The sequence below is a fragment of the Xenopus laevis genome, chromosome 2L (genome assembly GCF_017654675.1).
Source record: "Xenopus laevis strain J_2021 chromosome 2L, Xenopus_laevis_v10.1, whole genome shotgun sequence".
Taxonomy (NCBI): domain Eukaryota; kingdom Metazoa; phylum Chordata; class Amphibia; order Anura; family Pipidae; genus Xenopus; species Xenopus laevis.
The window spans coordinates 178,563,005-178,590,630 of record NC_054373.1 but is presented as its reverse complement, the minus strand read 5'-3'; the positions used below and the strand labels follow the sequence as shown (position 1 = coordinate 178,590,630).

The following is a 27,626-nucleotide window of genomic DNA, read 5'->3' as shown; positions in this document are numbered from 1 at the left end:
GGCCATACACGGGCCGATAAAAGCTGGCTACAGACTGAATCAGCAGCTTATTGGCCCGTGTATGGGGCCCCCCAACCGGGCTTCCCCGATCGGATGGGACTAAAAATCCCGTTGGATCGCGGCCGCATCTGTTCGTTGATGTGGTCCCACGATCCAACCGCCCGTTAGGCATCGTTATGATCCGATCGTTGGGCCCTAGGGCCCACGATTGGATCAGCCCGATATTGCCCACCTCAAGGTAGGCATTTCGGGGAGAGATCCGCTCTTTTGGCGATGACGCCAAACGAGAGGATCTCTCCGTGTATGGCCACTTTAACTTGCAGTACAGCAGTAAAGAGTGATTGAAGTTTATCAGAGCACAAGTCACATGACTTGGGCCAGCTTGGAAATTGACAATATGTCAAGCCCCATGTCAGATTTCAAAATTGAATATAAAAAAATCTGTTTGCTCTTTTAAGAAATGGATTTCAGTGCAGAATTCTGCTGGAGAAGCACTATTAACTGATTCATTTTGGAAATTTTTTTCCCATGACAGTATCCCTTTAAGATATCCCACTCCTCTTGGAAAAGGAGAGAGTGCAGAGTTATTTGGTGTTGTTCTAGGTAGCCAGGTCACTGATCCACCATCTACATTGCCATTAGCAACATACCAACCCCACCACCTCCCTACTGAACTGGACGAGCGCCCCTTCCATTTGATTCCATTTTCGGATGTAATTCTTCTATATAGCCTCTCAAAACAAATTTGGGTGTGAGAGTCCCATGCAACCTTTTATGTATATGAGAATTAAACCCTTTCATCAGCTCTTCCCACCAACATTTTAAGGATGTTTCACTCAAACAGAGTCCTCTGTCAATATGGCTAAGCTCTCTTTGTGCCTATTGAAAGCCATTGGGCTGTGTAACCTTCTTTTCACCTTGACTAGCGAGAGATCTCTTTTAATTCACTATCCAGAGCCACAGTTATCAGCAGATGTCAGATCCATTCAGATAGAAAGCAAATTCCCGGCTCTTGTAAATCTGGCCCCATACTTGATAGGAACCCCGCTCTTCATGTGTGGAGTATCAGTAAGGAGATTAGCGCTACAAGTGGAGCTGCACAATGGCACGGATGGAGGACAAGACTGAAGGAGGCCACCTGGAGCTATTCACTAATTGACAATGTTAAGCTCCAAAGTGATGGCTTCTTCTGCGTCCCAGAAATAAGCTGTAGTGTATTAGAGGGGTTGTTCACCTTTAAATTAACTTTCAGTATGATGTAGAGACTGATATTCTGAGACAATTTGGAATTGGTTTTCATTTTTGACATTTGTGTTTTTTGAGTTATTTAGCTTTTTATTTTGCAGCTTTCTAGTTGGCAATTTAATTGCTAGAGTCCAAATTCCCCTAGCAACCATGCATTGATTTGAATAAGAGACTGGAATCTGAATAAGAGAGGGACTGAATATAAAGATAAGTAATAAAAAGCAGCAATAACAATACATTTGTAGCCTTACAGAGCATTTGTTTTATTAGATGGGGTCAGTGACCCCCATTTGAAAGCTGGAAAGAGTCAGAAGAAGTAGGCAAATAATTAAAAAAAAAAAACGAAACAAAATAAAAATGAAGGCCAATTGAAAAGTTGCTTAGAATTAGCCATTCTACAATATACTAAAAGTTAAAGTAAAGGTAAACCACCCCTTTAAAGTGGACCCGTCACCCAGACATAAAAATCTGTATAATAAAAGTCCTTTTTAAATTAAATATGAAAGCCAAGTTCTTTTTTTTATTAAAGCATTCATAGCTGTTGGAAACTCATTTAAAAATATCAGCTGTCAATCAAATATTGCCTACCCCGCCTCTATGCCTAGGCATAGAGGCGGGGCAAACAATTACTTTCACTTTCCATTCAGCACTCCCTAGATGTCACTGCTCTCTCCACATTCCCTCAGCTCTCTTAACGATTTAATTGTGTAACCAGGGCATGGGGATGGACATTGTGTGTCCCTGTCCCAGGTGCATAAACAAGATTCTGAGATGATACAAGACTTGCCTTAATAACAGTGTCCACAAAATGGCTCCTTCCTGGTTAATATAATTATGAGTTCCCAGACTGATGGAAACAATATTCAAATAATTTATACAGTGTAATTAAAGTTCCTTTTGCTTGACTAACATGATAAAATAGGATTTGGAATAATTTTTTTTGGGTGACGGGTCCCCTTTAAGCAGTTTTTTTAAAGCAGTTTGTAGGTTTTTATTTCATTTATTATAAGAAATAAGAGGCAAAACTGAACACACACATAAATATTTTCACTTGTCCCTGAAAATAATGTGTAATGTTTAGTAAAATATAGAAGGACAGGGACTGGACTTTGTGCTGCGCTGAGCCCTAAGGGGTCATTTACAACCGCAAGGGCAATCCCCATTTTTTCTCTCCAAAATGCAGATTTTTTTCCCTGAATTCCACAGGGGAGGATTAAGGCACAAACTACCCTTGGCTATAGCCATGGGGGCCCAGTGTAATCAGAGGCCCATTTATATTTCCTTTTCTTTTAATATTTCTTTTTATTTGCGCTGCTGGGTCCAGTTGGGTGCACCTGCTGGTAGGCAAGGCACTCCAATCCCCACCCAACATAGAGAGCTTGGGTGCATGAATGCCTGGATCTGAACACACCTGGACCCAGTAGTAGCCTAGAAGGGGGCCCTGTTTGGATGTAGCTTAATGCCCTACTGGTTTATGTAGTAAAATGCACAAAGTTTGCTCAGGAGCAGTAACTCACAGCAACCAATCACCAGGAAGCATTTACTGGTCAACTGTTTAAAAGCAAGCATCTTATTGGTTGCTATGGGTTACTGCCACCGGGCAAACTTAGTGCCTCGTATTACATTTGGAGGGTACATGTCATTAATCCGACACTAGAGTTCCAGTATTGTTGTATTCACAAGGGGTTCTTGTCCCTGATGCAAGTGCGGCAGATGTGTCAAAATTAGGAATGCATGAATCCAGGATTCAGCCATTTTCAGCAGGATTCACATATGTGAATTGGGGGCGGGAAGGGAACTCATGTGACTTTTCGTCAGAAAACAAGGACGTAAAAAAATGTTTCCCTGCTTTTTTCTTTCCCGCCTCTAATTTGCATATGCAAATTAGGACTTGGTTCGTTATTTGGCCACAGGATTCGGGGTTTCAGACGAATCCCAAATAATGGATTCAGTTCATCCTTAGTGAAATGAACAAGATTGCGCTTGCACTTCAGCGGATATTAAATGAAATTGTGCTGAATGTTCCCCAAGTCTGATTGGCGTCATTTCCGGTGAAGCAAGGGTGACGTGTGAGCCCAATACTTTATACGTAGGTGAGCTGCACCTACTGACGCAGGGAAACAGCTACTGCATGATCTGGAGGTGACAGTAGCCCCAGGGTTCACCATTTAATACATCACACCACCACATCTCTATATTCAGAATGGGAGGCAGGAAGGACCAAGTGGCGCCAAACTCATACAGCAATGCAAAGAGCACATTTTGCAAGTTGATGCACTCGCCTCAGACGGCAGCGCCCTCCTGGTTGCCATGGGCAGCAAAAATGCCGCTCCTGGTAACTAAGAGATGAATTGCCGTTTTTCAATCCGGAAATTCGGCTCTTCTAGTGCAGAGTGCAATTGCACTCTCTGCACTAGCGACGTGGACTGCCCCGCGGCAAAAGGAAGGTGGTCTCAGACGGCAAAATGACCAGGATCGCCCCTGCCGCAGTCCCACCAGGCCTGCTGCCGTAGGGGCCCCCACACCACCCCTGGGCCCTCCATCCGGAAGCAGTCTGCCCCCAAGCCACAACTCCCCTTTGCCCCGCCATCTCAGCTTCAACCCCCCCTCCCTGGCCCCCACTCTTACCTATTCCTTCATGCCGCTGCGACTGGGGCCAAGGAGGGAGTTCAGGACAGCGACAGAGCCAGGGAAGGAGGTAAAGAGAGCCAATGGTGTAGGGAGTCTGGGCCGGATGGGCCACCGAGCAGGCCTGGATTTGTGGAGACGCCACCAAGGCCCGGGCCACTGATTTTCAATTTGTTTTGCTAATTTTATGCCGTTTCGCCCATCACTATTACACACTAATACTGAGAGATGCAGAAGCTAAAGAGGACCTGTTAGAGGCTAATTCATACTGTAGAGCAGAAACCCTGTTCTGCACCCATAGGCGCTAACAATGGGGGAAAAGAGGGGCTGCGGGTGAACTGCCTCCCCAGCAGCTAGAATGTAAATCGCCGGCGGGATGGCACTCGGATCATTTTGTTTTCCGAAGTCGCCTGGAGTTTCCTCGTGAGGCAATTCGGGCGACTATAAAAACATGAAGTGTTCCAAGTGCCATCCTGCTGGCGATTTACATTCCGTCTGGTGGGAAGGCAGGGGAGGCAGTATGGGGAGATTAGTCGCAGAGGAGGAGATACGTCACCGAGCGACTAATCTCCCTGAATCTCTGCCCTAAAAATCAACCATTTTTGATTAAACTAATACTCCATGAGTAACTTATTTGCATACACATGCCTAATCAGTTCCCCTCTCACAGGTCTGATAATTGCTTAATCATGCAGGTTATTGATCTTACTATTGAATGAGACAATGTGACACCCGGCATACAACACAACAATTCATTTGAGTGGGAGAAAAGTCTCAGAATACAGCAAGTTTGAATCACACACACACACACAGGGTTAATTCGGCAAGCAAAGTGAAGTTGCGCTAGCGTTGGCTAATTTGCATACGGCGGGAAGTTAAATTTCAATGGACATATATGTTGCAGCAAATACATTACATTACACAAGTCCAGGGAACCTTAATAAAATAAAATAGAGTTGTTATATTGCCCTACACATGAGCCCAGTGTATAGTTTATGTGTCATATGTTAGGAAATGTAGGGGGAAGCCGGGTGCCCTAAAAAAAAAATTATAATCTTTTGCAGCCTATCATCATGAAAAACTGAAAATTCGTTGGCGTTTTTTGGGACAAAGAAAAATGTTCAACTTTTTTTTGAGGAAATCTTATCTACTCTATTGCACTTCGCCTGGTCTGAGGTGGTGAAGGCAAGTCTGGCGCAAAGGTAACGTTCATTAAAATCCGCATCTTAGAAAATTTGCGTAGTTACGTCCATTCGCCAGAGCGAAAATTGGCCTGGCGTTAGAGTACGAAGTAGCGATAGAGTCTATATCCTGCGCTAGCGAAGTTACACCAGCGCCCGTAAGTAAATTTCGCCCAGCGTTAGTCAATGCGTTAGTCAATTCGACCTTTAGTAAATTTGCCCCACAGTATTTATAAGCATACGTCCTATACCTAGCAGATCCTTAAAGTGATTTTTTGTTTTCAAAGGAAACCACGCATTTCAAGTCTTGGGGCACAACACAGAGACTAGATTAACCCATTTAATTCTTTGGCCAGCCTATAAGAGGTTAAGCAAAGGCTGTTAGAATGAATCACTCCAGTGGATTCAGGAGGGACTGAGGCTGAAGGATAAGGTGGTATCTCAGGTGGAGCACACATTTGGCTCCTGTGCAGTTCCCAGAAAGAGAAAAGACATTTGCTGTTATGATCATGAAATAAAATCATTAGTGATACACTTGGGGCTCCAGCCAAATGCCAGGGTCCAAGCCAGGAAGGAATTACTTTCTCCTCGCAGGTTTATTTGGCAGCGGGCCTGCTGGGGAGCTTTACTTTGCCTTCCTCTGGATCAGCAGAGAGGGATTTGCAGAGGTGGAACTTAAAGGACTTTTGTCTGTTTTCCCCGCAACAACATAAACTTTGTAACTACTGGATTTGAAGTAAAAGTTACATCCTAGCCTACTTGCATTCCAAGATAAATGTGGAATTAATTGCAAGCTCTCCGTTCCTAGTCAATCTGTTTGATTGCAAGGTTCTAAGAGTAGCACTCAAATGAGCAAGGCATACGTATAGGACTCCCAAGTGACTTATGTCCCCCAAGACTTCTGTCTGACACACCCTAAATAATAATGGACAAGCTAAGGGTGTGCCAGGAGATGCCCATGAAGCTCTTCCGAGCACAGGCAAGAAAGATACCAAGAAATACAAAGAAAGGTACAATAGAACATTCATAACTATGAAGATTTTCATTTAGGACTTGCTGATTAATCATTGAAGATGTTTCACAGCTCATCCGAGCAGCTTCTTCAGTTCAACTGACTGGTATTGGAAGTCCTCGGCATTTACACTCTTCGACTAATCTAATCACAATGGCAATTGTGACATCTGAAATAGAAACATCTGAATAGAAAATTCAGTATTTCAGATGCTTAAAACTACAACTAATGAACTTGAATGTTCTTGGTCACACATATGTCTATCCTGAATTCAATCTTCTCTCTGCCTCTTTCCTCTGTGCCTCTCGATTGCCCACTCATTGCCCACAGCTGACTTCTTTTTTGCTTCCTTTATGTGAATCTTCCATCACCATTCATATTAACGTGGCCATCAGCATGAGCACTGAAACCTTTCTGATTGTAGGAGGTGCTCGCTATTCTCCAGCCTCCTCTTCCTAAATTCAGGAAGGTCCATAAGACCATCCTGTCCACAACCCAGACGTATGTTAACTAGTCAAGTCTGACTATATAAATTGATGGCAGAACACCTGGAGGCTTCAGGGACATCTGTAAGAACTTTTGAAGAGCCTCTCTTTATAGAGTTGAATGAACAACGGTGCACGTCTATAGCACTGGTCTCAAACACAGTTCTCAAACACTTAAAGGCCACCCTACAGTTAGAGCATGGTAAAGGGGCTTTGTATATCATAGTTTGCTTGACCTCCCTCACTGGCCATGTCCTTAAAATCTGACCAGCACTCTTCTTTTAAATCTAGACCTCCAACCCTGTTGGAAACCTGCTCTCAACGAGCTGGGAAATTGCAAGGTACCATTTCTTTACTATATAGATATTTAGTCACTATAGATGTGGAAAAGCCCCTTAAATACATGCTGGACTGGGGAAAGATTTGGGGCGTTCTATATCCAACAAGAAGGGTCCCCTAATATGAATTACTGTTTCCAGGAAAATCCCCTAACACTGCCATTGAGAATCTACATATAAAGTGTGATGCGGTTGGCACTCACACCAGCTAGGAAACATCGCTTTGATCCTTCCACTGCCGTTTCTTGTTCAGGGGTTGTACAGCAGTTTGTGATTATCTACATATCGGTGGACATGTCCATGGCAAAACAATTTGGGCGGGGGTTTTTATAGCTTACTTAGCGAGTATTTCAAAAAATATAGCCCTAAGCCACTACGGCTCTTTTAGCCTGCCCCATCCAAAGCCCTTACAAAATCCAGAATACCTTATGAATAAAATCTTAGCTGCTTGCCCGAACCAATTTAGCGAAAAACTGGCTACAACACGCTTTTGATTTCATGCTGTCACTGCAAAAATTACTCAAACACAGAATATGTTATTTTTAACAGCTTTATTAGAAGACAGGGTGGAGATACATATGAAATTTGGGCCCATGGAAATGTTTTTTCTACAACCTTGGGAAAAACAAATGCGTTTAATGTATTTATAACTACTTGGAGTTGTACTGTTGTGAACTAATTACAATGTTCTGTACTGGAAAATATATTTACGTTATTCTCTGTCAATGTATCTATTTTTGAAAAATAAAAGAGAATAAAAAAAAAATCTGACCAGCACTCTTGAACCAAGAGAATATGAAGGATTAAAGGGGGTTTTCATCCTTAGATTATGTTGTAGCATTATGTAAAGAGGGATATTCTGAAACACAACAACTCAGTGCTGCTCAATATGATGGCGCTCTAAAAATACATAATAATAATGATAATTGGCCTTAATTTTTTATTATTGGTGATTATTGACCTTTTTTGTTCCACAGTTCTCAGTAATGTAACTAGCTGGGGGTGGGCCCGGGTGTGGGACATGCAGCCGGGACAAGCCCTCTGTACATAAATTTCTTGCCGGCTACAGTGGTGCTCAATCTGCCGAGGGGCCCGGAGGTGGCCCTGGTCCAATCGCACCCCCTGCTCCCCCTGTAGTTCCGCCACTAGCAGTTCTCCAGTTTGGAATTTCAGCAGCTTTCTGGTTGCTAGGGTCTAGATTACCCTAGCTGAAGATATGGGATCTGTTATCCAGTAATCCATTATCCAGAAAGCTCTGATTTACAGAAAGGCCATAGACTCCCTTATCAATTATTCGCATTTTTAAAGATCATTTCCCTTTTCCGTGTAGAACACTTGTACTTGGTCCAAACCAAGATGTTATTAATCCTTACTGAAGACAAAATAATCCTTATAAAGCTTAAGGTATGCAGATCCAAATTACAGAAAGATCCTTTATCCCGAAAACCCCAGGTCCCAAGCATTCTGGATAGAAGGTCAAATACCTGTACAAGAAGTGTTTGACATGAGAGCAGTGGATTGAATGAGAGGACTGTTTAGATATAATGAAACTAGAGAAGGGCAGAGAGGACAAAATAGATTACATATCATATACTTTAAAAAAATTGATAAGAAGCTGGGGGCAACCCATACCAGAACAAGTGTGGTGGCATCTCCAGGGTTCCTACAGCAGCTTGAGTCAAAAGATGCATCAGACTCGTGCCTAGTGAATTGGATGCCAACGCCATTCTTAACCCAAACTCTGGAATTAATGCAACCCCTCTCCCTAAAAATGCTATCTGCAACTTGCACCTGATCTGCAACTTTGCATCTGCCTTTGTAAATGACCCCTTGTAACTGTAAGCTGATACAGCAATTCCTTCATAGAAGACGGGAAGATCCAAAATTATGGAAAGACCCCTTATCTGGAAGCCCCCAGTTCCTCAGCATTCTGGATAACAGATCCCATACCTCTCCGTGATCCAAACTAAGGTACAGGTATAGGATCCCTTATCCGGAAACCCGATATCCAGAATGCTCCGAATTACGGAATGGCTGTCTCCCATAGTTTCCATTTTATCCAAATAATCTGAATTTTTAAAAATGATTTCCTTTTTCTATGTAATAATAAAACAGTAGCTTGTACTTGATCCCAACTAAGATATAATTAATCCTTATTGGAAGCAAAACCAGCCTATTGGGTTTATTTAATGTTTAAATGAATTTCTAGTAGACTTAAGGCATGAAGACCCAAATTATGGAAAGATCCATTATCCGGAAAACCCCAGGTCCCGAACATTCTGGATAACAGGTCCCATACCTGTATCATACCTTACGAGACAAAATAATCCAATCGGTAATTAATGTTTAAATGATTTTGTAGGAGCCTTAAGGTATGGAGATCCAAATTACAGAAATGTATCCCTTATCCGGAGACTGTTCTCTGACACCACACAGATAAACCACAAGCAGCCTGGAGATGGTTTCTCTTTCCACCTCACGTACCATTTGCTTTCGGTACAACCAGAGTCATTTAAGCCAGCTATTAGCAAGTTGTGAAGAATTAGAAGAAAGGAAAATCTTGCCAAGAGCCTATTTTTTGTTTCCAGCGCATTGTTCGGGGCAACGCTGAAGTTGATTTATGATGTGCTACCGGTATACATAACAGCAGTCAGTAGCTCCAATTAAATGCAAGCTTCCAAGGAGTGTCATAATAAAAATACAATAAAAACAAGCTGGACACATGAAACTAATTATCAGTTATTTATTAATAAACTGCACACCAGTCTCAAAGGTTCGGGGGAGCCAGGCCGGCTGCTTCTACAGCCCAAGGAAAGAGAAGAGATCTGTCTCCAGCTCTAATTTTCCTACAAGCTGAACATCTACCTCCGATGTAAGGCAACATATACTCCTGAGGTGTTGGCAGTTGGTTTAGGTGGATTGTCTACAGGCAAGGGCTGCCCACCTTTTTAAACCTGGCCACATAAAGAAAAGAGTTGGTGGAGCACTCATACCCATAAAAGGTTTCCTTTCCCATAAGGGTTTACTTGCAACTTGGAAAGCCCCTAATTTTGGACTGCATGCCTAACAGGGAGGGTCTGCTTGGCAACTATATCTACAATTTTAACATATAAAGCTAAGTTCAAAATTCAAAAATAAGCTCCTGCTTTGAGGCCACTAGGAGTAACATCCAAGGGGTTGGAGAGAAACATGTTGCTCACGAGCTACTGGTTGGGGATCACTGGTCTACAGGTTAGGACTAGCCTTGCCCACTTCAAAGTTGGTTCCACAGATAACCAAAAGCAGCTGCAGCAGGCACTCATACCCTAATAAAAGACAGTTAAATGCCTTTACATAAGAGGTTTACAACCAACTGGTACAGCACCACTGTCCAACTTTGTGCAGATTACATGACTTTACTCCAACAATTTGGGCAGGGGGTTTCTACTTGTGTTTACTACATCTGAATTTCTAATACACAAAGCTTATTAACATATAAAGCTCAAGGTTCACACAGCTCTGAATACAGATCTCAGAGTGGAGGGCTTCCACCAGAAGTAACACTCGTTTGGTGTCAGGCGTCTCCAGGAGTGGGGCCCTAAACTGCCAAGGCGTAAAATCAATAACTTGAAAAAACAGACACAATGTCTTGGCACAGGGCCCTTTATCAGCTCTGAATACAGATCTTCACTGATTCTGTTGCGTTCCTCTCCAGCAGAATGATAAGCAATCTGCAAACTGGGCTAAACAGGGGGTCTGTTCTTTCTTTAAGGCACTAACAACCTCTATTTGATACAATAGAGCTCTGATTAACCATAGAGCACTTACTCCCTCCATTTGAAACCATACAGACATTTTCAGTGCTCTTGCAGAACGCAGCATGGACACCTGGACCAATTATGGTTTTTGTCTATAACATTCCTTGCTAATTAAGACACAAATTTTCCCATGTGTGAAAGACATAACTTCTATAATTGTCTTGGTATCTTAGGAGGGCAAAATACTGTTTTCACTGCAGTCTGTGGGGATGGGAAGATTCTACAAGTGGAGATCTTATCACAAGTATAATGCCTTGGCATCTGAACAACCTGATTGTATCGTTGTGTATAATATATAATTCCTTATTTAACCACTATAGTAGCTGACAGTCAATGTAAGTGTTAGTATTATTTAAGAAAACAAATCAAATAGATAGTTACAAATCTAATATTGATTATTGAAGTATAGTATATCATTTGGTGGGGTTTCTTTTTAATATTAAATGTTGGACATCTAGCAGGAGATTAAAGCTGGAGGTGACCAACAACTGACTAGGGCTTGCAGGTGAAACCAAGGGCATGATTGAGAGGGATGGTGTAGCATTAGCCCAGTGGTTCCAAAGTGTGGTGTTACTCCCTTTTGGGAAGGGTTGGAAGAAGAAAGGATGGCGTAGCCTGAAGGCCTCTTAAGGTGGTCATAGACGTAGAGATCTGCTGGTTTGGGGATGTCCCTAAAAAGTGGATCTCTCCACGATATGCCCACATTGAGGTGGGCGATACTGGGCTGATCATAGTGCATCTGATACGAACAGTCGGATCGCAAGACCGTATAAATACACAGATGCGGCCGCAATCCAACTGGATTTTTTAACCTGCCCGAAAGCCAGCCAGATATCGATAGGGGAATCCTGTGGGATGGCCCCACACACTAGCCAATAAGCTGCCGACTCTGCAGCTTTTATCAGCCAGTGTATGGGGGCCTTTAGGTTGAGATTTGGGGGGAAAGTCTGTTTGTTCTTCTAGATCACCAACATGTTTATCATCAACCCCTTGGATTTTGCTTCCACTGGCATCGAAGCAGGTGCTTACTTTTGAATTCCAGGCAAGTTTTGGTTGTATAAAAACCAGGTGCACTGCCAAATAGAGCCTCCTGTAGGCTGCCAGTCCACATAGGGGATACCAAATAGCCAATCACAGCCCTTGTGTTGCATTACTTTTTTTCATGCATTGCTCCCCAACTCATTTACATCTGAATGTGGCTCATGGGAAAACCATTGGGGACCTGGTTTTAGCTAAATCTGAAAGTTCAGTTTGAAGGTCAGTAAGGGTGAGATATGGAAAAACATTTTCTGTCCTAGATATTCTTGGATTGATAGATAATCAGCTGATTAAACCAATGCTCTCCTTTATGTATAACTGTGTTATGAGCTAACAGGGCCCTGAGTAATGGTTGGACCTGCAGGGGGGGGGCAACCATTGCATTAACATTCATGGTGTGGGTCAACATAGAACATAGTCTACATCTCATTTAACTTGAGGACTACAAATGGTCCGTGTACTTTCAGCTTCCACCCTTTTTCCCATGTGTTACAATGAGATCAATGGATTACATCCCCAGCGCAGAGCCTTTTTAATTCTGTGTACACGGCATCCCTCTGACTTGGAGATTGGGAAGAGGATTATTGTGTTTCTGAACTAGAGTTTTGATGTTGCTCTGCTCAGACTGCTTCTTGTCTTCTTGGGGATAATCTAGTCTATTGTTTAAATGTGAATAGTGGATTTCAATGAAATGTTCAACCTTTGATCTAGGAAAGGTCCAGAGAAGGCCGTGTATTACATGCATTAGTCTTGTGTTACTTGAAACAACCTGTTGCTTACATCTGTCATCAAATGTTTTAGGATGTTTTAAGCTGAGGAAAATTTGGAATGTTCTGTATTTATTGTTCCCCTTGCATTTTAAGTAGAAAATAGCAAATAGTGAATCCTTGTGTATATTTTCTATACTTTTCCTGAGTGAATCTGCTGCCTGAGGCAAATTTCCCTTGAGTTAACTCCCACCCCGCGACATGCAATAGCAGTCTGACATCTCTTCTAAAGAAAAAGCTCAGTCTTTAATTCAGAGATAACTAAACTTTGGGCCAGGACCCCCAAGGGAGCACAAAGTATTGACTAGTGGGGCCAATGTTTCTATATATCTGTAACCTTGTTATGAGCTAAGGGGCCCAGTCTGAAGTAAATGCACCTTCATACTGTTTGTTTAATAATTTTCTTGTAGATGTGGGTTCCCTGTTTTTTTCTTACTGTATTATAGGAAGAGCACAAATATATTTTACTAGTGATCTGGGTCTAAGAACAAATCAGAAAGAGTGAGCGGCGTTACCCAGGAAAATCTCAACTTCATCTTTAACTGGTGTCTATAAAGTGCAGGCAAGAAGTAAAATAGTTCTGTTTACACAGTTAATAGAGCGTGTAAATGCTTCTGCCTTAAATGTGACAAATAACATGCTCCCAGCTAATGTTCCTGGCTCCCAGGCACAGTTCCTCTGGGGGAAAAGCAAGGTTTGGCCTTTGGCTTTGAAGGTGCCAAGTCATTTATATATTGTATTCCACTTCCTCGCATAGGAAACAAATGAAGCAGAATTCCATTAGTTTGTGGGAAGTTTGTGCGGACTCTGGTAGGCAGCAAAATGAAGTCTTTGTTTCTAATAGGGAGCTGATAATGAACCTTGTTATTTTTACTGATCACTAGTTACAAGGAGCAGACACACAGGGCCATTAAATGTAAACCTGTATAAACACTCCACTTATTTGCTCTGCACCCAATCACATATTATTTGCGGCATGGACAGGGCCACTGTTTTTTTTTTGGGCTGAAACCTGATAGTTTAGCCTCGCTAGAATGCAACGTGAGAAATAAAAATGTTGTAGTTAGCATTGTTAACTGGGTTAAAATAGTACTTTATGTCCCTTTTAGACTGTAGGCTCTTTTGGGAACTTTTGGGCAGGGTGCTCTTAACCTCTTATTAATTATTAGTTATAAGACTAATAATAACTGTCCATCATTCACATCAAGCCCTAGCACAGTGAAGCTTACAATCTAAGGGCTGGTTTACCACTGATGGGGTGCTAACAGTGGCATAACTAGATATTACTGGGCCCCACAGCAAATTATTTTTCAGGCCCCCAAAATGTTTTGGGGTTGACTTGTTTCTCCAATATTTATTGAAATTTTATATGAATTAGGGCCTCATGGGGCCCCTATACCTAATGGGCCCCCCTGCAGCCGCAGGGTCTGCTTCCTCTATAGTTACGCCCCTGGGTGCTAATATGGATAGTACTTATCTTCAACCAGTCTATATAAATGGGCTTGTTGTAGATATGGTGATTATGTAGAGTAGTGATTCCCAAGCAGTGGCTCATGAGTAACATGTTGCTCTCCGACCCCTTGGATGTTGCTCCCGGTGGCCTCAAAGCAGGTGTTTATTTTTTAATTTAAAAAATCAAGCTTTAATTGTATAAAAACCATGTCTACTGCCAAACAGAGCCTCCTGTTGGCTGCAAGTTCACATAGGAGCTACCAATACCCAATCATAGCCTTTAGTTGGCACCCTAGTAACATTTTGCATACTTATGTTGCTCTCCAAAATTATTTCACGCTGGAATGTGGCTCACGGGTAAAAAAAAAATTTTTGGGGACCCCTGACAGAAAGGCACAAGACTGCATTGAACTTGTTGGTGACTGCTGATATCTTTATATTTTACAGTACAAGTATGGGATCCATTACCTGGAAACCCGTTATGCAGGAAGGCCATATCCCATAAACTCAATTGTATCCAAATATTCCACATTTCCTTTTGCTCTGTAATAATAAAACAGTAGCTTGTACTTAATCCCAACTAAGATATAATTAATCCTTATTGGAAGCAGAACCAGCCTATTGGGTTTATTTAATGTTTACATCATTTTCTAGTAAGTATGGAGATCAAAATTATGGAAAGATCCATTATTCAGAAAACCCCAAGCATACTAGAAAACAGGTCCCATGCCTATAGCGGATAAAATATTCTCTTTATATATTTTTCTTGTATGTGTTTTAGCAAATAATCTGCAAAATACAAAGTTGCAGAACACTGATCTATATTATAAGAGTATCATGTTGGTGTTTATAAGATATACAAAGTGATATAAGTTGTAGTCCAACAACAGCAGGAGGGCGACCAGTTGCCAATCCCTGAAATGAAGCCCAATCTAATAAAAAAAACTGATGACTGCAAAATAAAGACTATAAAAACCCAACAGCAATGCAGCGAAACGCTACTCATTTACACAACAACTTGTAAAGTCCCTCCAATACTACAGGGACCAGACATGTTATTTTCGAAACTCTAAAATAATTTTGGAAAGCTAAAATTCCAAGAAAAATTCAAGTGACAGCCCCTTCAACCAACAGACGTTTCCCCTTGTTGGACTGTGGACTTGGCAGCAAACAAACAGTGTCCAGCGAGATTCGTTTTCCCACACTGGCTCTTTGGGATGGAATATTTTTTTTTACCAACGATCTAATCTGATTCACACAAGAAAAAGAATTTCATTTAACAATAAACAAGTGCAGGAACGTTATTAATAATAACTCAATTAGTAAATATGGCAGATATCCTGCAGAAATATGTTTGGAAATGATGTCATCCATTTGCTTAAAGGTACACAAATCATTTATCTAAAACTGTATTTCATATACAGGTAGGGGACCCATTATCCAGAATGCTTAGGGACCTAGGGATTTCGATAACAGATCTACTAGAAAATCATGTAAACATTAAATAAACCCAATAGGCTGGTTTTGCTGCCAATAAGAATTCATTATATCTTAGCTGGGATCAAGTACAAGCTACTGTTTTATTGTATTATTACAGAGAAAACAGAAATAAACATTTTAATTATGGGACAGCCTTCCTGGAATTTGGAGTTTTCTGGATAACAGATCCAATACATGTACCAATAATTCTTCCTGGCCTATTATTTAGTTTGCTTTCCCCACTGCTTTATTAAAACTGTTTTAATGCCAATATTATGTAGGGAAGAATTTATTTGCTCTTAAATTTGTAGCACATAAATGCTCAAACCTTGTTGGTTTTCAGTCTAGTCTTTCTAGGGTGGTAAATAAGCATTCAATTCTAAATTTCCCCCCAGCTGAGGGCTGGGAACTCCCCTAAATGAAACTACCCCTAAAATCTCAGATTTGTTGCTGTGACACCAGCCCTGTAGAAAATATCAATATATGAATATTATATATATATATATATAATAACATATAATAATATATAAAATGCTATTATAATATATAATATCAATATGAATGCTGGGTAGGCTTTTTAATTTGTAAGTCACTGCCAGTAACAAAAAAACAAACAAAGGAAAACAACAACAATGGGCATTGTAAGCACTGGGGATATTTGTAAACCAGTGACAGGGGGCATTGAGGTCACAATAGTGGTTAATGGGCCACACAGGGTGTTTTTGTGTCTTTATTTGGAAGTGTAACCCAGTGCTGGTGTTTGTTGTTAAGGTATGCAGTGAATCCTTTTCAGCACCCATAAGTGCCCATTGCCGTGGTTACACACTAGCCAAATGGATAACTGGTTCCAGTCTGGAATAAACTCCAAGTGATGTCACAATTGCTATGGTGCTTGGGCCTCTGCCATTGCTATAATTCTTGTTAAATGGAGAGCAAGGCTTCCAAATGTCCTGTGCTTGTCCCATGTTTTGACACTGGGATGGGTGGGTGCCAGGAGTTTAAGTAAAAAAAACTATGTCCCCTGCTTGTCAATGGGACTGATAACAGTAGATAAGTAGGTGGGGCCTGTAACCAGATATTTATAAGGCACTCCTCACCTCTAGGTGTATTTTTCCTTTACAGATCGACATATGCCCCATCCAAGTAGAAAGTGGTACAGACAGTAGAAAAATGAAGGAGGCCCATATATATGAGAATAAATATGTCCCAATTGGGCCCCACGGAACCATCTCTGCATCACGGTCGTAACAAGAAGGGCCACCCAGCAATAAACACACAATAATTTGTGTCTGCTGTCTTGTTTGTGATCATTTTTTATTGCTCCTTCAGTTTCGGCATGTCGGACTAATCACTTCCACATTCCGATTAAAGGGGAGATTGAAACCACATGGGGGCAAAGCCATCACTATCAATAAGGTTTTCTCTCCCTTTAAATTGCCTATACGACCCTCGATTTACAGAGTCCTGCGGTTTTCGTTCAGTCTGTGATTTTTTTTTTTTAAATCCCTCATGAAATACAGGCCTGTCCTCCAAAAATAAACACACAAAATATGGAGTCGGCTTTGGTAATAAAAAGTTCTTATCCGCCCAATATCCCTGTCCTGAGGGCTCCAATCTGTTTAATATCATTAGGCCTCTCGCAGTGGCAGGTTTTACAAGTTTAACGTTGCACTTTCTTCACTTTAGCTTTTAGCTACGGGGACAATGCACAGATTGTGGCTTTTACACTAAACGCAATGGAAAGCCATTTGTTTGAATTAGTAGCAGCAAAGAGTCCGGCGTTGGCCTGTGACCTCCGCTGTAGCCATAATATTTACACAGATCAGCATTTAGTTACAAGACAAGCTTGGTGAACTAAAAGGCCACAATGAAAAGTACAATTATCGAGCAAAAAAGCCCAGTGGTATCATGGTGGGCGCTATGTTCCCAAGGCTGTAGAGTTCCTGATCACCTTCCCTAGACTCTACTTAACGGCTGCTGTTTAGGGGTCTAACTGCTCAAATTCCCTGTCTGAGAACAAGGGAGTTAGTAGGAAGGTCCCAAAGTCTGGTTTTTTATAGTTATACAGGAGCAGTGACCAGCTCCATGTTGTAGCTCCCACCCTTCCCAGATATAGGTGATCCCACTGGTGTCTAATAAAAGGGCAGCCAAGTTTGGGAGATTTAACCTTGAAAGCAGCGAGTAAGTTGCAGGTAAAACTTAGTCCCTGTGTAAAATGTATAATGAAGCAATAGAATTGATAATTCAGATGAAAATTAAGCGTAGGACTGGCCAGATATGGGATGACTTTGACGTAGTTTTCCAGCTTAAAGGAAAACTATACCCCCAAAATGAATACTTAAGCAACAGATTAATATATATATATTTACATAAATATTGCCCTTTTACATCTCTTGCCTTGAACCACCATTTCTGCTGCCTCAGAGATCACCTGACCAGAAATACTACAACACTAAGGGGCAGATTTACTAAGGGTCGAATATCGAGGGTTAATTAACCCTCGATATTCGACTAGGAACTAAAATCGTTCGACTTCGAATATCGAAGTCGAACGAATTAACGATTAAATCCTTCGAATCGAACGATTCGAAGGATTTTAATACAACGATCGAAGGAATATCCTTCGATCAAAAAATCACAGGCAAGCCTATGGAGACCTTCCCCATAGGCTAACATTGACTTCGGTAGCTTTTAGCTGCCGAAGTAGGGGGTCAAAGTTTTTCTTAAAGAGACAGTACTTCGACTATCGAATGGTCGAATAGTCGAACGATTTTTAGTTCGAATCGTTCGATTCGAAGTGGAAGTAGTAGTCGAAGGTCGAAGTAGCCCATTCGATGGTCGAAGTAGCCGAAAAAACACTTCGAAATTCGAAGTTTTTTTAATTCGAATCCTTCACTCGAGCTTTGTAAATGTGCCCCTAACTGTAACAGGAAGAAGTGAGGAAGCAAAAGACACAACACTGTCTGTTAATTGGCTCATGTGACCTTACATGTGGTTTGTATGTGTGCACAGAGAATCTTACGATCTCAGGGGGCGGCCCTTATTTTTTAAAATGGCAATTTTCTATTTATGATTACCCAATGGCACATACTACTAGAAAAGTATATTATTATGATAATGGTTCATTTACATGAAGCAGGGTTTTACATATGAGCTGTTTTACTCAATATCTTTTAATAGAGACCTACATTGTTTGGGGGGTATAGTTTTCCTTTAAATATATTGCAATGTATAGACAAACAATCCCTGTTTTGTTTAAAGGGTAAGGCATTTTTCAGTAGCAGTATGCACAAAATGTCTCTGTCTTGAATATATTGATAATGATGGGTTGAGTGTAGAGGACTCTTGTATTTGTCTGTATGATTTACAGTATCACTGTAATATCTTGGAAAAAGGGAAAAAGAAGCTCACCATACTTCGGCTCCTACCTTTAAAGCATTTATTGCAGCAGAAATGTGCCACATGCTCTAAAGGCAGGAGCCAAAGTATGGTGAGCTTCTTTTTCCCATTTTTCCAAGATATTATCATGTTGGGCTTGAAGCAGCCTGGGATTGAATGCACCCTATAATTAACAAGTAAGTGGTGTGACGAAGATAAACTATTTTGGGATAATAGCATCACTGCCAAGCAAGGCCATTGGTAGATATCCCATAGCACCATACAGTGATGGCAATGGGTAGGACCTCACCAGCTGTAGCTGAAGGCCAGGAGATGAGGCAACCCTGCATAATGCAATTTTTACACTTTCCAGTGTTTTAATTCTCAAAGTTATTTCAATAAGGGTGTTTTCAACTTGGTAACCGTAATACATATCTTCCTCTGGGATGTGTTCACAGAACCCCATGAAAAATTGCTCAGGTGGCCTCTTGGGGTTCACATTCTAACTCACTGGTGTCCTATAGAGAGCTATACATGGTACTATTAAGGGTTAGTTCACACGAGGAGATTCGGGGAGATTTTGACGCCTGGCGACTAATTGCCTCTTCTTCTGAGCGACTATCTCCCCGAACTGCCTCAGCGTTTTTTCCCCATAGGCTACAATCAAAAGTCGCCTGCGCTAATGCACACGCGGCAATGCGTTTTCTATAGTCGCCCAAAGTTGCCTGTGTGAGGCAACTTCGGGCAACTTTTGTGGCGTCATCTGCGGGGCGGTGCGGGTCTATAAAAGTAACCCGGAAGTCGGATGCAGGCGGGCATGGGCCAAGGTAGGGCGGGTCAGGTAAATCCCGAGCCGCACATCATTAATGTCTAACATAATAGCCAGAACACTACTTTTCAGCTCTCTAACTCTGAGTTAGTCAGTGACTTGGGGGGGGGGCACATGGGACATAACTGTTCAGTGAGTTTGCAATTGATCCTCAGCATTCAGCTCAGATTTAAAAGCAACAGTTATGATCCATGTGGCCCCCCCTCAAGTCTCTGATTGGTTACTGCCTGGTAACCAGGGTAACCAGTCAGTGTAAACCAAGAGAGCTGAAAAGCAGGAAGTAGTGTTCTGGCTATTATGTTAGACATCCAGTCACTCCAGCCTTTATACATTACATTTTTGGCTAACTAACTATATTAGATACACTTTTTATTTTGCACAGCCTGTCTATTTGCCCAGTTTTTATTTTTACACTGAACAATTCCTTTAACTCAATCCCATACATACATGAAGGCAACAGAACCGATATGAGAAAATGTTGCTTAAATTTAGGCTTTCTGAAAATATCGTTTTTTGTTCAGTGAGTGATCCCTGTGACCTGGAAAGGTTGGTCCCCACTTGTGCGTCTGCTGCTTTTATTAGAAGCCGTGAACAATGGGAGCATTTAAGATGGGCATATGTTGCCTGCACAGTGGCTCCCTTATATTACTCCCTGGCACTACACAGCGGCACACAAGGGGCCTGTTTGCTGACTTTATTCGCTCTTGTCGGAGTTTTTAATCCGGGGGAAATTAATTAGGCTGTGAATCATAAATTTGGAGACAGCCTGGTTTTCCTGCTGGGGTGTGGGGGCCATGGCTCGAGGCTGCAACAGCTGCTGTTCCCTGTGGGGCCACAGAGGTGTCATTTCCAGGGGAAAAACCTGACAGAAAAGAGCAACGATTCAAAATTTCCCCTCATTTCACCATCACAGGAAAATATGGTCATTTATATTCACATAGTGTAAATTAAATACAAGTATGGGACCTGTTAACCAGAATGCTCAGGACCTGGAGTTTCCATAATTTGGATCTTTATACCTTAAATCTACTAGAAAATCGTATAAACATTAAATAAACCCAATATGTTGGTTTTGCCTCCAATAAGGATTAATTATATCTTAGTTGGGATCAAGTACAAGCGACTGTTTTATTATTACACAGAAAAAGGAAATCAGTTTTAAAAATCTGGATTATTTGCATAAAATTAAGTCTATGGGAGACGGCCTTTCTGTAATTCAGAGCTTTCTGGATAACGGGTTTCCGGATAAGGGATCTCATACGTGAAATAAGTAATATTAATACAATTTAGTGTTATGGGTGTTCTATTGCCATTTCTGAACAAGACACCATGTAGCTATAATAATATAATACAGCAAAAGGATCCATTATCCGGAAACCCGATATACAGAAAGCTCTGAATTACAGATAAAGGTCATCTCCCATAGACTCCATTTTATCCAAATAATTACAATTTTTAAAAAATTGATTTCTGTGTAATAATAAAACAGTCGCTTGTACTCGATCCCAACTAAGATAATTAATCCTTATTGGAAGCAGAACCAGCCTATTTAATTAATCTATTTAATTAATGTTTTTTTAGTACACCTAAGGCTAGGGCCACACGGGAAGATTCAGGGAGATTGGTCGCCTGGCAACTAATCGTCGTGTCTTTGAGGCGACTAATCCCCCTGAATGGCTTGCTGGTATCTCGCACCCGCTAGCGCTAAAGTCGCCTGCGCCTATTCACGCGCAGTGATACCAGCAAGCCATTCAGGGAGATAAGACGCGGCGATTAGTCGCCAGGCGACTAATATCCCTGAAATCTTCCCGTGTGGCCTAGCCCTAAGATCCAAATTAAGGAAAGATCCATTATACAGAAAACTCCAGGTCCCAAGCATTCTGGATAACAGGTCCCATACCTGTAATAACATTAATAATAAAAGTGACAAGAATAAGATTTAGTGTAAAATGAAAAACTTGGATTATTTGGATAAAATGGAGTCTATAGGAGACTGCCTTTCTGCAATTCTAAGCTTTACGGGTTTCCAGATAAAGGATCCCGTACCTGTACCTGTTGTTATTACATATATAGGATTTGATATCCAGAAAACTTTGAATTATGGAAACACCGTCTCCCGTAGACTCAGTTCAAATAATTAAAAATGATTTCCTTTTTCTGTGTAATAATAAAACAGTCGCTTATACTTGATCCCAACTAAGATATAATTAATCCTTATTGGAGGCAAAACCAGACTATTGGGTTCATGTAATGTTTTTTTTAGTACACTTAAGATCCAAATTAAGGAAAGATCCACTATACAGAAAACTACAGGTCCCAAGCATTCTGGATAACAGGTCCCATACCTGTAATAACATTAATAATAAAAATGATGAGAATAAAATTTAGTGTAAAATTGACTTGGGGCAGCTGGGAAATTGACAATATGTCTAGCCCCATGTCAGATTTCAAAATTGATTATAAAGAAAATCTGTTTGCTCTTTTGAGAAATGGATTTCAGTGCAGAATTCTTCTGGAGCAGCTCTATTAACTGATTCATTTTGAAATTTCTTTTTTTCCCATGACAGTATCCCTATTAAGGTGAACCCTTTAAGTGCGTCTGAATAAAGCTGAGTTGTTATTAAAGATGCCGGACTCCTGAATGCTTTGATCAGCACTCCACAGTGATCCTCTGACTCTGTACTTAAAGGGCCAGTGTATGATAAATCTCGATAATCGTATTCAAATTTTTTTTTAAAAAGAAAAAACTCGAAACAAATTTTAACAATTCCCTAGTCGAATTTGACACTTTTGGGTATAAAAAAAACCTCTCGAATTCAAAATTGAAAATTTGAATTTTCACTTCGACCCTTGAAAATCTGCCCCTCGGTGTCCAGTTCTGTAGGCGAGGGTGAGAAATCCGCATGAGCCCACCCTTAGACATATACATGCTGATATTACGGAAACAAGGTAAAGTAATGATTTTCCATTGGCAGTGAAAGTGCTGTAAACTCAGAGGAGGCAAAAATGTGAAATATGGCTCTTTCTGGCATAGGAAAGATTATGCTAAAGTGCATGCGGATTTTCCTTTCACCTTCCCAGAAGCCCGGCTGCCTTTTATCAAACTGACATTTACAAGCTGAGAGAGGCGTCGCCCTCCCCCACTTTCTGCCCCTTGTAAGAGGCACATGGATCAAGTCACGGGCCTAGAGTCAGGAGCTCCTACTGATGCCAAGAATATGACCCACACATGCCCGTGCCACTTCATGGTGCCATTTGCTTTTTGTAGGGCAAGGACGTCCAAGGGTTTCTGTACCAGCCCAAGGAAACCACAGCCCTTTAGCAGTAAAGATCTGTGTCTCCAAAGATGCCGCAGTAGCTCCCCATCTTCTTTTCTGCTGATTCACTGCACATGCTCTGTGCTGCTGTCACTTACTGAGCTTAGGGAGCCACTCACAATATACAGTACACATAGAATAGAAATGTCACAATATAAGGCTGATTAGTAATTAATACAGATAATTACTACATGGCAGCACAGAAACCAGTGCAATTAGTATCAGAATTTAATAATCAGCAAACCTGTAGCATCAGCTTATATTACAGGGGAAGCTCATTTTCTGCTGGATAATTAGTGACGAGCCCTAAGCTTAGCTTCTCAACAGCCAATCAGAGCCCACTGAGCATGTGAGTGTCACAGACACTTTCCAAGATGGTGACCCCCCTGTGACAAGTTTGAAGTCCTGGATCATTGCTGCTATTGACAAGCTCAAACTTTAGCCTCGTGCAATAAATTTAGTATATAAAATATGACATTTTTAGCCATATTCATATTAAATGTTTAGTTCTCCTTTAAAGGGGTGGTTCACCTTTGAGTTAACTTTTATTATGTTATAGAATGGTTTATTCTAAGCAACTTTTCAATTGGCCTTAATTTTTTCCATTTTTCATGGTTTCAGAATTATTTGCCTTTTTCTTCCAACTCTTTCCAGCTTTCAATTTGGGATCACTGACCCCATCTAAAATCTAAAAAACAAATGCTCTGTAAGGCTACAAATGTATTGTTATTGCTACTTTTATTACTCATCTTTCTATAAAGGCCTCTCCTATTCATAGTCCAGTCTCTTATTCAAATCAATGTATGGTTGCTACAGTAATTGGGACCCTAGCAACCAGGTGACTGAAACTGCAAACTGGAGAGCTGCTGAATAAAAAGGTAAATAAATCAAAAACCACAAATTATAAAAAATGAAAATCAATGGCAAATGGCCTCATAATATCACTCACGTCATACTAAATTAATGTTACTCCAGATCTAGCTCTCTGAAATTTGGATATGCATACCTCCCAATTGTCCTGTTTTCAGTGGGACAGTCCTGCTTTTGACAGTTCAACCCGCAGTCCTGCGTTTGTAATGAACAGTCCTGACTTTCACTGCACTGAACAGCCAGAAAAACAAACAAAGTTTCTAACTTAATTGGCTTTTGGCAGAGAGCCCAGAAGTCACTAGAGACACACATGGAGATTCGGGGAGATTTAGTTGCCCGGCGAATAATTGCCTCTTCTTCGGTGACTAATCTCCCCAAAACTTTCTGCCGGCTAGAATGTAAATCGCCAACGGGATAGCACTCGGATCGCTTGGTTTTCTGAAGTCGCCCGAAGTTGCCTTAACAAAACTGTAATAACTGGGGGGAAAAAAAATCACAGAAATATGTTCAAACTTTCATAATCTGCCAAATTTGGTAAAAAGAACATGGTAATTAGGGGGTGTGGCCACCAAAATTGGCGTGACCAACATAAATTGTCGCACTATACGCGCCAAATTTTGTTGTCCCTCTTTTTATTTCCAAAATGTTGGGAGGTATGACAAGTAGGGATGCACCAAATCCACTATTTTGGATTCAGCCGAACCCCCAAATCTTTTGCGAAAGATTCTGCCGAATACCGAACCGAATCCGAACCCTAATTTGCATATGCAAAATAGGGGTGGGAAGGGGAAATTTTTTTTACTTCCTTGTTTTGTGACAAAAAGTCACATGATTTCCCTCCCCGTCCCTAATTGCATATGCCAATTACGATTCGGATTAGGTTCTGCCAGGCAGAATGATTCGGCCGAATCCGAATCCTGCTGAAAAAGGCTGAATCCTGGCCGAATCCCAATTCGGATTCAGTGCATCCCTAATGACAAGCCAGTACCTTGTGGGTGATTGTTACTAAGCTGCATAAATCCATATTAATGACAAAACAATCCCCCATCTGTAACACCCCAACGCCCAGAATTCTGGATAGCGGATCCCATGCAGCCCAGAGAGCCGTGCCGAGCATTCATAAGCGATTCCACCCAGCAGTGCTGCCTATGGAATGTGAGCACAGGCACATACCTACTGTAATGATTAAACTGACTGTGCACATTCTAAATATTTGCCTCAATCTGTTAAACACATTCACGTTTAGTTATTTGCTTTTAGGCGCCTAATTCAGTGACTTGTATTTCAGTGAATGATGGTGTAGAAAAGTGTAACATAAGCAATTCTTTATATACTGTATATGTATATATATATATATATATATATATATATATATATATATATATATATATATATATATATATATATAAAACATACCTCCCAACATTTTGGAAATAGAAAGAGGGACAAATAGATTTGCCATGTGGAGTGCCACGCCCATTTTTGTAGTCACACCCCCTAATTACCATGTTTATTTTAAAAAAAATTGAAAAAATTGAAAAATGAAAATGTTAACACATTTCTGTGGTTTTTATGTGTTATTACAGTTTTGTTTTGTTAATGAAGGTGAATTGCCCTTTAAGCTGCAAGCTGCTTATCTAAAATAGTTACAATTGTTTCTTTGCTTATCTTAAATTGTAACAAATGTATCTAAGTGCACCTGCCACATTTTCTGAGCTCTCTGCCAAAAGCCAATTAAGTTTTAAAATGCTATCATTTTAAATGGTATAATTTTCTGGCTGTTCAGTGCAGCAGATCAGAGAGAACTCGGACATTTCAGTAACAATCTGGGACTGCAGGTTGAGCTGTCAAAATCGGGACTGGCCCGTTAAAAACGGGACATATATATATATATATATATATATATATATATATATATATATATATATATATATATAATATATAAAACCAAGCAGCTTGTGTATTCAATGGAGCTCACTTATAAATGTTGCGCAGTGAATATTTATTTGCATATGGTTGTTTTGCGCATGTTTCCCCCTAAACGTGTAAATATTGAGCTGTCTTTCCCCGCAAATCACAGAAGGATGCGCACTGCACTTTACGCAAATGGTACGCACAAAGAGAAAGCAACCAATAAGATGTTTGCTTTTAAAAAGGTGACCAGTAAATGCTGTCTGCTGATTGGTTTCCATGGGTTACTGCTCCTGGGCAAACTATGTGCCTCTTATTACATAACCTGCTAAGGGGCAGATTTATCAAAGGTCGAGGTGAATTTCCAAATGAAAAAAATCCAAATTTCGAGCTATTTTTTGTGTACTTCGACTAGGGAATAGCCAAATTTGATTTGAATTTGAAAATTAGAATATTGAAATTTATCATGTACTGTCTCTTAAAAAACTCAACATCGACCATTCGCCATCTAAAACCTGCCAAATTGATGTTTTTAGCCTATGGGGGACCTCCTAGAACCTATTTGGAGTCGATCGGTGGACTTTTTGGGGGGGAAACTTCGAATCTAATTCGTTCGAATACGCTATTACTTTGATTCAAACGTTTTCGAATTCGGCCGAATACAGATCTATTAGATCGAAAACTGTCCTATTTAAACAAAAAAAACTTTGACTTAATTTTAGTTGTTTTTTTTTAAATTAGAATTTCACCGTTTTTTTCAATTCAAAATTGGACCCTTGATAAATCTGTCCCTAAGACTGCGGTTCTGCTGTAGCAGTAGGATACCCTCAGGCACTATGTTACAGCTCGGCTCATACTTGGTGCCAATTTTATCCTTTCCTTTCTTTTTCAGCAGTTATGTATAAAATCAGTTAGCGCCAGTCATGCATGAAACGCGCGCGGCTACCTCTTTGAGTCAGATTTATCCTTTTTAATGACATATTAGGTCAAATGTATTCTTCCATTCCGGATTTCTTTGATCATTTAGGGGAAATGTAATAAAAGTTATAAACAGGAAAACAAACTGGCACAAGTAAGAATTACAATTCACGCTTTGCAATGTAATATTCTTTCTTTAACTGTTATTGGATTGCAAATATTTTTTCCATTACTGACTTTTAATACATTCGCCCATTTGCGTTTACAACATGCCTGAACTCTATCAACGAGCGCATGAAGTGCGAGACTACACAGCTCAGGAAAGGAACACTCTGCCGTATGCCTGGCTGCACACACAAGCCATCCATTAGACAGAATCAGCCGCACAAAGTGGGGCTCATTTATGAATACTGGGTACATTTGCACCTGGGCAGTAACCCATGGCAACCAATCAAAAGTTTGGTTTCATTGTTCAACCTTAAAGTGGCTGAAAAAAGCCAGTGACTGATTGGTTGCTATGGGTTACTGCCCAGGTACAAATTTGCCCAGAGTTTATTAGGCTTGGTCCAGACAATATGGATTCTATGCAGGAGGAGAATCCATTGCCCAGCTGTTCCCCTTCTCTTTCTGTAGGCAGGGTGAATTTTGGTGCGAAATGCAAAATGTTGTGTTACGGTGCCGAAATCCATCACATCTCAAGAGCAGAGGTGAAATGTGGGAGCTGATTCTTGGCCTGTGGAGCAATCATCTAGCCCTAACCCTAAAGGGATACTGTCATGGGAAAACATCTTTTTTTCAAAACGCATCAGTTAATAGTGCTGCTCCAGCAGAATTCTGCACTGAAATCCATTTTTCAAAAGAGCAAACAGATTTTTTAATATTTAATTTTGAAATCTGACATGGGGCTAGACATATTCCCAGCTTCCCCCAGTCATGTGACTTGTGCTCTGATAAACTTCCGTCACTCTTTAGGGCAGAGAC

At 40.8% G+C, this 27,626-nt stretch overlaps 1 protein-coding gene across 1 annotated transcript in view; it reads right to left on the bottom strand.

The window, feature by feature from the left end:
- The window catches only part of tmem135.L (transmembrane protein 135 L homeolog), a 259,711-nt gene that overhangs the window by 120,270 nt on the left and 111,815 nt on the right, over nt 1-27,626 (bottom strand).